Source organism: Pleurodeles waltl, chromosome 6, assembly GCF_031143425.1.
Source record: "Pleurodeles waltl isolate 20211129_DDA chromosome 6, aPleWal1.hap1.20221129, whole genome shotgun sequence".
NCBI lineage: Eukaryota > Metazoa > Chordata > Amphibia > Caudata > Salamandridae > Pleurodeles > Pleurodeles waltl.
Window position 1 is genome coordinate 1,030,124,952 of NC_090445.1, and position 8,476 is coordinate 1,030,133,427.

The window sequence follows — 8,476 nt, forward strand, 5'->3', positions numbered from 1 at the left end:
TGGATTCAAGCATTGCTGAGGCGTGAGCGTAGGGTGTGGTGGCAGACGGTGTTGAACACAGCCGAGAGGTCCAGGAAGATGAGGGCTGCGGTTTCGCCGCTGTCCAGTATGGTTCTGATGTCGTCGGTAGCGGCGATGAGGGTTGTTTCGGTGCTGTGGTTTCTGCGGAATCCAGATTGGGAAGGGTCCAGGGTGCGATTCTCCTCCAGGAAGCGGGTTAGTTGTCTGTTGACGGCCTTCTCGATGACTTTTGCCAGGAAGGGGAGGAGGGAGATCGGCCGGATGTTCTAGTGGTCCTTTGGGTCCACCTTGGGTTTTTTGAGGAGGGTGTGTAGGAGGCTGGCCTGGTTTGTACTGGGTACCTTGGGTACTTACACCTTACACCAGGTCCAGTTATCCCTTGTTAGTGAATGTAGTAGTGTTCTAGCAGCTTAGACTGATAGAGGTAGCTATAGCAGAGAAGCTTAGGCTGAAGTAGGAGACATGCAAAGCTCATGCAATACCACTTATAGTTACACAGTACGTATACACAAGTGAAGACAAAACTCAGTGTTACCAAAAATAAAGGTATTTATTTGGGTGACATAGTACCAAAAATATCTTAGAGACAATACTCCTTCTGGAGGTAAGTATTATACACAATATATACACTAGACACCAAAATTAGACAAGTAAATAGTCATAGAACAATGCAAATAGTAGGACATCCTATAGAATGAGATTGGAGAAAATAGGTCTAGGGGCAACACAAACCATATGCTAAAAAAAGTGGAATGTGTATCACAAGTTCCCCCCTAGACCAGTGTAGTGTGTGCTTAATCGCTGGGAGAGAAAGAATACATTAAAGGTAAGTAAATTACCCCAACCTAGAGCCCAGAAAAGCAGGAGTAAAGTACTGCAAGTTTCCTTAGGACACACTACACCTCGTATTGGGGATTTTGCAGCAGCCAACCAAGTCTGCAAAGAACAACTGCTGGATTATTGGATCTGAAGACCTGCAAAGGAAGGGGACCAAGTCCAGAAGTCGAAAGAAGTTCCAGGAAGGACAGGAACCCCTGCCGACCCAGAAGAGGGTGCAAAAGAAGAGTCCCTGGTTAGTAGAAGACTGCAGAAATGTACCCTAGGAAGATGCCAGCAGATTCCTGCATAATGCAAAAGATGTCACAGGCATGAGAATTGTTGCAGATGAGATTTCGTGTTGGAAGGTGCTAACAAGTCTTGGCAGCAAAAGAAAGTGCATTTTTCATCAAAATGGCACTGCATGGACCCAGGACGGACCTGAGGGCCCCAACTCTGTGTGAGGAGGAAGAGGGGGTTCTCAGCACTTTAGAGAGCCCTCAGGATGCCAGTTCAAAGGAGGTGCAAAATGTGGTTTATGCAGCACAACAACAGAAGGTCCCACGCCGCCAGAGAAAACTTAGCGAGTTGAGCATCACAGGGTGGAGTTCTGGGGACCTGGGCCAGGCTGTGCATGAAGGAATTTTGCAAAGAGTGCACAGAGGCCTCAGGAGGCGAAGAAGACTCAAAACACAGGGGTGCCATCGTTCTTGGGGAAGGCAAGGTCTTACCTCCTCCAAATTGCATCAACAGGACCTCAGGACAGTCTATGTCAATGATGTCCACCCTCTGTGTCCTTAGGAGCACTCTTGTTGCTGTGAGATGAGTCCCAGGGTACCGGTCGTCACCTTGGAAGGTGCCTGCTTGGAGCAGGGAAGTGACTCCTTTACTCCACGGGAGATTTATTTGGTCCTTCTGGTGCAGGATGAAGACAGGGAGTCCCCAGAGCATGCACACCATGGAAACTGTTGCAGTTGCTGACTTGGAGCTGAGGTTGCTGAAGAAAAGTGTCCCTTGTAGACACTTTGTTGAAGTTACAGCATTTCTTGGAGCAGGCTGTGGTTGATCCGAGGGCAGAGGATGCTGAAGTTGTTGCAGAGGATACCTGAAGGAAACTTGTAAGCAGAATCTGAAGAGAACCCACAAGAGAGACCCTAAATAGCCCTGAGAGGGGGATTGGCTACATTATCAGGTATGGACCTATCAGGAGGGGTTTCTGACATCACCTGCTGGCACTGGCCACTCATAGCCCTCCAGAGTGCCCCCACACCTTGCAAAGCAAGATGACTGAAGTCTGAGACACACTGGAGGAGCTCTGGGCACCACACCTGTGGTGGCGATGGAACAGGGAAGTTGTCACTCCCCTTTCCTTTGTCCAGTTTCCCACCAGAGCAGAGGAGAAGGGGTTCCTGAACTGGTGTAGACTGGTTTAAGCAAGGAGGGCGCCATCTGTGCCCTTCAAAGCATTTCCAGAGGCTGGGGAGGATACCCCTCCCCAGCCTGTAACACCTATTTCGAAAGGGAAAAGGTGTAACACCCAGCTCTCAGAGGAATGCTTTGTTCTGCCTTCCTGGGACTGGGCTGCCCAGACCCCAGGAGGACAGAACCCTGTCTGTGAGGTGGCAGCAGCTGTAGCTGCAGTGCAAGCATCAGAGAGCTGGTTTGGCAGTACTGGGGGTCCATGGTGGAGCCCACAGGATGCATGGAATTGGCTACCCAATACCAGATTTGGAATAGGGGGGACAGTTCCATGATCTTAAACATGTTACATGGCCATATTCAGAGTTACCATTGGGAAGCTACATATAGGTATTGACCTATATGTAGTGCACACGTGTAATGGCATCGCTGCACTCACAAAGTCTGGGGAAATGGCCCTGAAGTATGTGGGGGCACCTTTGCTAGTGCAAGGGTGCCCTCACACTTAGTAACTTTGCATCTAACCTTCAGCAAGTGAAGGTTAGACACATAGGTGACTTATAAGTTACTTAAGTGCTGTGAAAATGGCTGTGAAATAGTGTGTGAAATATTTCACGCAGGCTGCAGTGGCAGTCCTGTATGAGGGATTGTCTGAGCTGACTATGGGTGGCAAAAGAAATGCTGCAGCCCATATGGATCTCCTGGAACCCCAATGCCCTGGGTACCTAGGTGCCATATACTAGGGACTTATAAGGTGGGTCCAGTGTGCCAATTGAAATTGGTAAATGAAGTCACTGGCCTACAGTGACAAAGTTAAAAGTAGAGAGAGCATAAGCACTGAGATTCTGATTAGCAGAGCCTCAGTGACACAGTTAGGCACTATGCAGGCATACATATTAGGCCACAAACTATGAGCCCTGGGGTCTTGGCTAGCAGGATCTCAGTGAGACAGGCCAAACACACTGACATATAGGTTTTTATCAATGAGCACTGGGGTCCTGGCTAGCAGGATCCCAGTGACACTGTAAAAAAACACTGACACACACTCACAATCAGGCCAAAAGCGGGGGTAACCATGCTAGAAAGAGGCTACTTTCTTACAGGTGTGATCTCAGCATGTTTCCATCTCCGGGAAGGTGGCGGACTCAAAGGAGCGGTTGATCATCTTCCGTAGTTGGGGTGCGATGACGGAGCTTGCTTTGTTGAGGATGTGGTGAGGGCAGGGGTCAGATGGAGTGCCGGAGTGGATGGTGTTCATGAGTTCAATGGTGTTGTTGTCATTGAGGGGGGTCCAGGGGAGCAGGAGGTTGGTCGGAGGTGAATCTGTGGTGCTGGTGGTTGCCGGGGGGGGGGGGGTCTGGGTGCTGAAGCTGTTGTGGATGTCTGCAATCTTGTGGTGGAAGTAGGAGGCTAGGGAGTCGCAGAGGCTGATTTCCTGTTCATGTATAAAAATTTCTGCAATTCTGCCCTACACATCTTTCAAAGACCGGGGGTCTCTTCTGAATTGGAACACCTAATTCTTAGCTCCCGTTCAATATCTTAAATTCATTGGTGTCCATTTTTAGGTCAGCTATTTGAGACAGGTTTAGCTGTCTCACTAGACTATTGTTCAAAGATTAAACATATAGAGCATACTTGTAGGTACCAGCTTTTCATCAGCCAGTTAAATTGGCATTCACATTTTGCTTCTGCTCACTATTGCATACAGGATGGAGAAATTGGACAATGCACTTCAACCATTAACATCACCCTATGTGAGTGGCAGCATTTTGCTTCATCACAATGAGCACATATTCCATACAAATGTTCTCTTTTAGTGCCAGTGTGAGTGAAAAAATGCACGCCTGATGGCAAAAAGAGCTATCCACTTACCACAGACTCTTCCCTGTCTCATATGTTGATGCCTGTGTGCAACAGCAGCTAGGCATCATTCCATTTCTTTGTGTCAATACTTTTTATAGAATTCCACAGAGCTTGTCCTAAAGGCAAGAAATCCAAGGTGACAATAACACTGTCTACAGTTAAAAAATGCTGTACATGAATGGACTTTGTGTACTTCAGGGTTAAAGTACTTTCAAATTAACAGATGTATCTTTGACACAAGAACGTTTCTGCATTGGTTACACCTCTAAGATGCTGACGGCAGCAATCCCTCCCAGAGTTCAGAAAACGCAATAACATTCTAAGTTAGTGGTCTCCCTTTCACAGCAGCCAAGCCTTAAAGTTAGGGCTGCCTCTAGTGCACCATCCTCAGCATTTGTTAGCATTTCTGATGTTAAGTGAAGCTATTCTGATTAAGGGTGGGTGAGCCAACAAATTTATAGGGCGAGCTGAGCCAGAGTTAGGCAAGATCTATCTGGGCTGTTAGAGCCCATGCACGAGACGAACTCTGAAAATGTTTCTCATGTAAATCATACAATAAAACTTGACATAAAATAAGATAAAATCTCTTCACAAATTCAAAAAGTGAATTTATTTGGAACGTGGAAGCTTTGACATTAATAAGTCATAATTTAGCAGTGCAATGAGAAGTACTTATTAAAAGTGATCGTTTTTAACTTTGAATTTAGAACAAGTCCGACCTATGGACAGAGGTTTTCAGGGGTCACAATTATAACCTCTGGCTTGCACTTTGTGTACCCAGGCACTGTCCTTGTGACCCTTGGCCACAGAGGAAGCAGGGGCAGCACACCAGATATGAAAGTAAAACTGGGCTTGCAGCACTGTTTACACTTAGCACTGGGGAAATAAAGGACTGCTGCTAATCTCCTGAATCAACACAACGTTGCTGCTCAAGTCACATGGCAGTGTACACATTGGCCCAAATTTAAGAAGCTGTAGCACCACATTAGCATAATTTTTTTATACTAATATGGCATTAGACTTGCAAAATTGCCACACCATATTTACAAAGCCATGCATAAAATATGCAAAGGGGGTAATCCAGTGCAAGGAGGTCCACAAACATGCTGCAATGAAACCTACAAGATTTAATTGCACCATTTTATACATCATTTTTCACACTTGCTGGAAGAAGGTGTTAAAAGAAAGCACCTATTGTAATTAATGGGCCTCCTGGACGCTAGTGGAGCAAGGCGCAACAGTGGCATGAAAAATGTTGACACTATTGTTCCTAATACTGGTATGGTTCACTGTATCATAAATATGACAAGCACATGGTGGTGTTAGGGGAGTGTGGGGGGGCAAGAAAAGTGGCACTGCATTGGATGCATCGCCACTTTTCTTAAATTCAGCCCATTGTTTCTTTCTTCAAAGAAGGGGCGGAAAAACTGAATGGAACATAGAGTGGGGAAGCCTGGTCTGAAATGCATTTTACGTAAACAGGCTGTCTTGTGCTCAGAAGATTTCTCTCAGAACTGTTCTGAGACACAAAAAAGCAACAGAAGCTGTAGCCAGAAAACAGTGGGTAGGGAAATACAATAAATAAACTTTTACATTGTCCCCATTTTTAAGGACACAGCTGAAATCAAAATAAAAAGGGAGCAATTTATAAACATTTAACTAGCAAAGCCATTCACACAGGACGCATGAGGACATTGTTGTCAGATCAATTTCCAAACTGCTGCTGCTGGTTCTTCACATGACGCAGGTGCAATTTTACAAAATTGTAACAACCTTGGCAGAATCTGCCAGTGGGTGTGTGGTGCTCCTTTTAAGGGGTCATGTAACCCAGCTGAATAGCTGAATGATGGAAGACTCATACTGATCAAAGTTTCCACACTGCCTCTGTGCAGCCCAGTCTTAAAATGGCACAAGGCAAGTTACTGATAACGTAGGAGAATCTGTCCTCCAGCCTGCCTAATGCTTCCAAGGATGGCCACAGATACTGCTCAGTGAGATAATGACCACTGTCCGGGGCTCAAACCCAGGTAAATAAAAGAGTATGGCCCTCATTGCAACCCTGGCGGTCGGTGTTAAAGTGGCAGTAAGACAGGCTGGCGGTAAAAAAAATGGAATCACGACCATGGCGGAAACCACCAACATAGACAGCCACTTTAACACTCCGACCGCCACGGCGGTATAAACAAACAGCATGGCGGTCACCGCCAACAGACAGGCGGAAGACAATGTACCGGCCACACTATTGTGAGAGGCCAATCCGCCACCTTTTCCGGGGTGGATTCAATGCGAACAAAAAAACGGCGGAAACAGGACTTGGAAGGGGAAACACTCACCTCTACAGAAACCCACGAGGAACCAGGACGCCATGGAGCCAGAGCTCCAAATCCTTCCTGTGATAGTTTTCCTGCTCCTCTGCCAGGAGCACGAACGACGGCGGCGACGACCACGGTGAGTACTGCACCTACAACACAGGGGATGGTGGAGGGAAAAGAGAGTGACACGCACACGCAACACGCAGCACCTCAACCCCCACCCTCACCCACAACAACACACACACCAATACATGCTGAAACATTAGATTTACAACCCCCAACCCCCCCTGGAAGAACGCAATGACAAAAGGAAATGATTGTAATGATTGTAATCAATAAAAATCCATTAGTCAAAACTTTAAATACAGTATAAGCAATTATGTACACCAACTATACAAGTCCGGATAGTGCACCATTCATAGTCCGTGGACCACTGGGCCCAAAATGCATGGGCGAGGCCCACACTCAATACCAGACATCAAACGGAGAGAACACTGCCGGGGCATCAGATCAAAATGAAACAGGCACCTCAGGGGGAAGGGAAGGGGGGCACCTCAGCCGGATGAGTACACGACGCCAGCTCCACAAGGGGGCTCTATGCCCATTGATGTATCCTGGGGAGTGCAAAGCACCAGTCTCTCAAGTCTTTTCAGTGGGTGGGCTGCCCACTGCTTTATCCTGGGGAGTGCAAAGCCACAGTCTAGCAAGTCTTTTCAGTGGGTGGTTTGCCCACTACTGCATCCTGGGGAGCACAAAGCCACTGTCTCTCAAGTCTTTTCAGTGAGTGGGTTGCCCACTGCTTTATCCTGGGGAGTGCAAAGCCACAGTCTTGTGGATGCCTTTCTCCACTGGTTCTGGAGGGGGCTTTGTGCCCAGAGTGCATCATCCTGCTAAGGACTGAGGTGGTGGATGTCTTTCTCCACTGGTTCTGGAGGGGGCTTTGTGCCCAGAGGACTTCATCCTGCCAAGGACTGAGGTAGTGGATGCCTTTCTCCACTGGTTCTGGAGGGGGCTTTGTGCCCAGAGTGTTTCATCCTGCCAAGGACTGAGGTAGTGGATGCCTTCCTCCACTAGTTCTAGAGGGGGCTTTGTGCCCAGAGTGATTCATCCTGCCAAGGACTGAGGTAGTGGATGTGACACTCCACTAACGGTCGTGCAACATGCAAGCTGGCCAGGGTCCTCGAACTGATCACCAGCCTCGTTTGACTGACTACTGGGGATGGCAGCCATGTCTGTGGTGCCCTGGCTCAGGATGTCGCCGGGCCGCTGGCGGTGCTGGCGGCGGTGTCAGTAGCGGCTGTGCTTGCGGCAGACTCTGTGGCATCGGTGCTTGCGGCGGACTCTGTGGCATCGGTGCTGGCGGCGGGCTCTGTGGCATCGGTGCTGGCGGCAGGCTCTGTAGAAACGGTGCTGGCGGCGGGCTCTATGGAAACAGTGCTGGCGGTAGTCTTTGTGGCGGCAGTGCTGGTGGCGGGCTCACTGACTGCGGTGCTGGAGGCGGGCTCACTGACTGCGGTGCTGGTGGCGGTCTTAGTGGCGGCAGTGCTGGTGGTGGGATCAGTGTCTGCGGTTCTGGTGGCGGGCTCATTGTCTGCGGTGCTGGTGGCGGACTCATTATCTGCAGTGCTGGCGATGGTGTCTGTGGTGGCGGTGCAGGTGGCGGTCTTGTCCGCCATGCAGGTTGGCGTCGACGTGGACCTGCCTTTGATTTTCAGGCCCTTCCCCACCTTGGATGGTGGCGCAGCTGTCTTGCCACTTTCCACTTTTGTTTTGTCTGAGCCCTTGGTGGCAGGTGTTTTTGCCTTCTCCCTCTGGGATATGGGGCAACTTTTTCAGTTTTGGAGGTGGGGGAATGTACTTGCCCTCGCTCCTTGGGACACTGGCAGCCCTGTTGCTTGCTGCACTCCAAAACCCCGCTATTGCTGGCACCACTGTGCCCGGTGATGTGGTGGCTGAGGTGCTGGGTTGGGACCTGGAAAGGCGGGCCCTAGGGGACGGACGGGGGAGGGAAGGTGTAGGGAAGAGGTCAACATTTGATAGGAAAA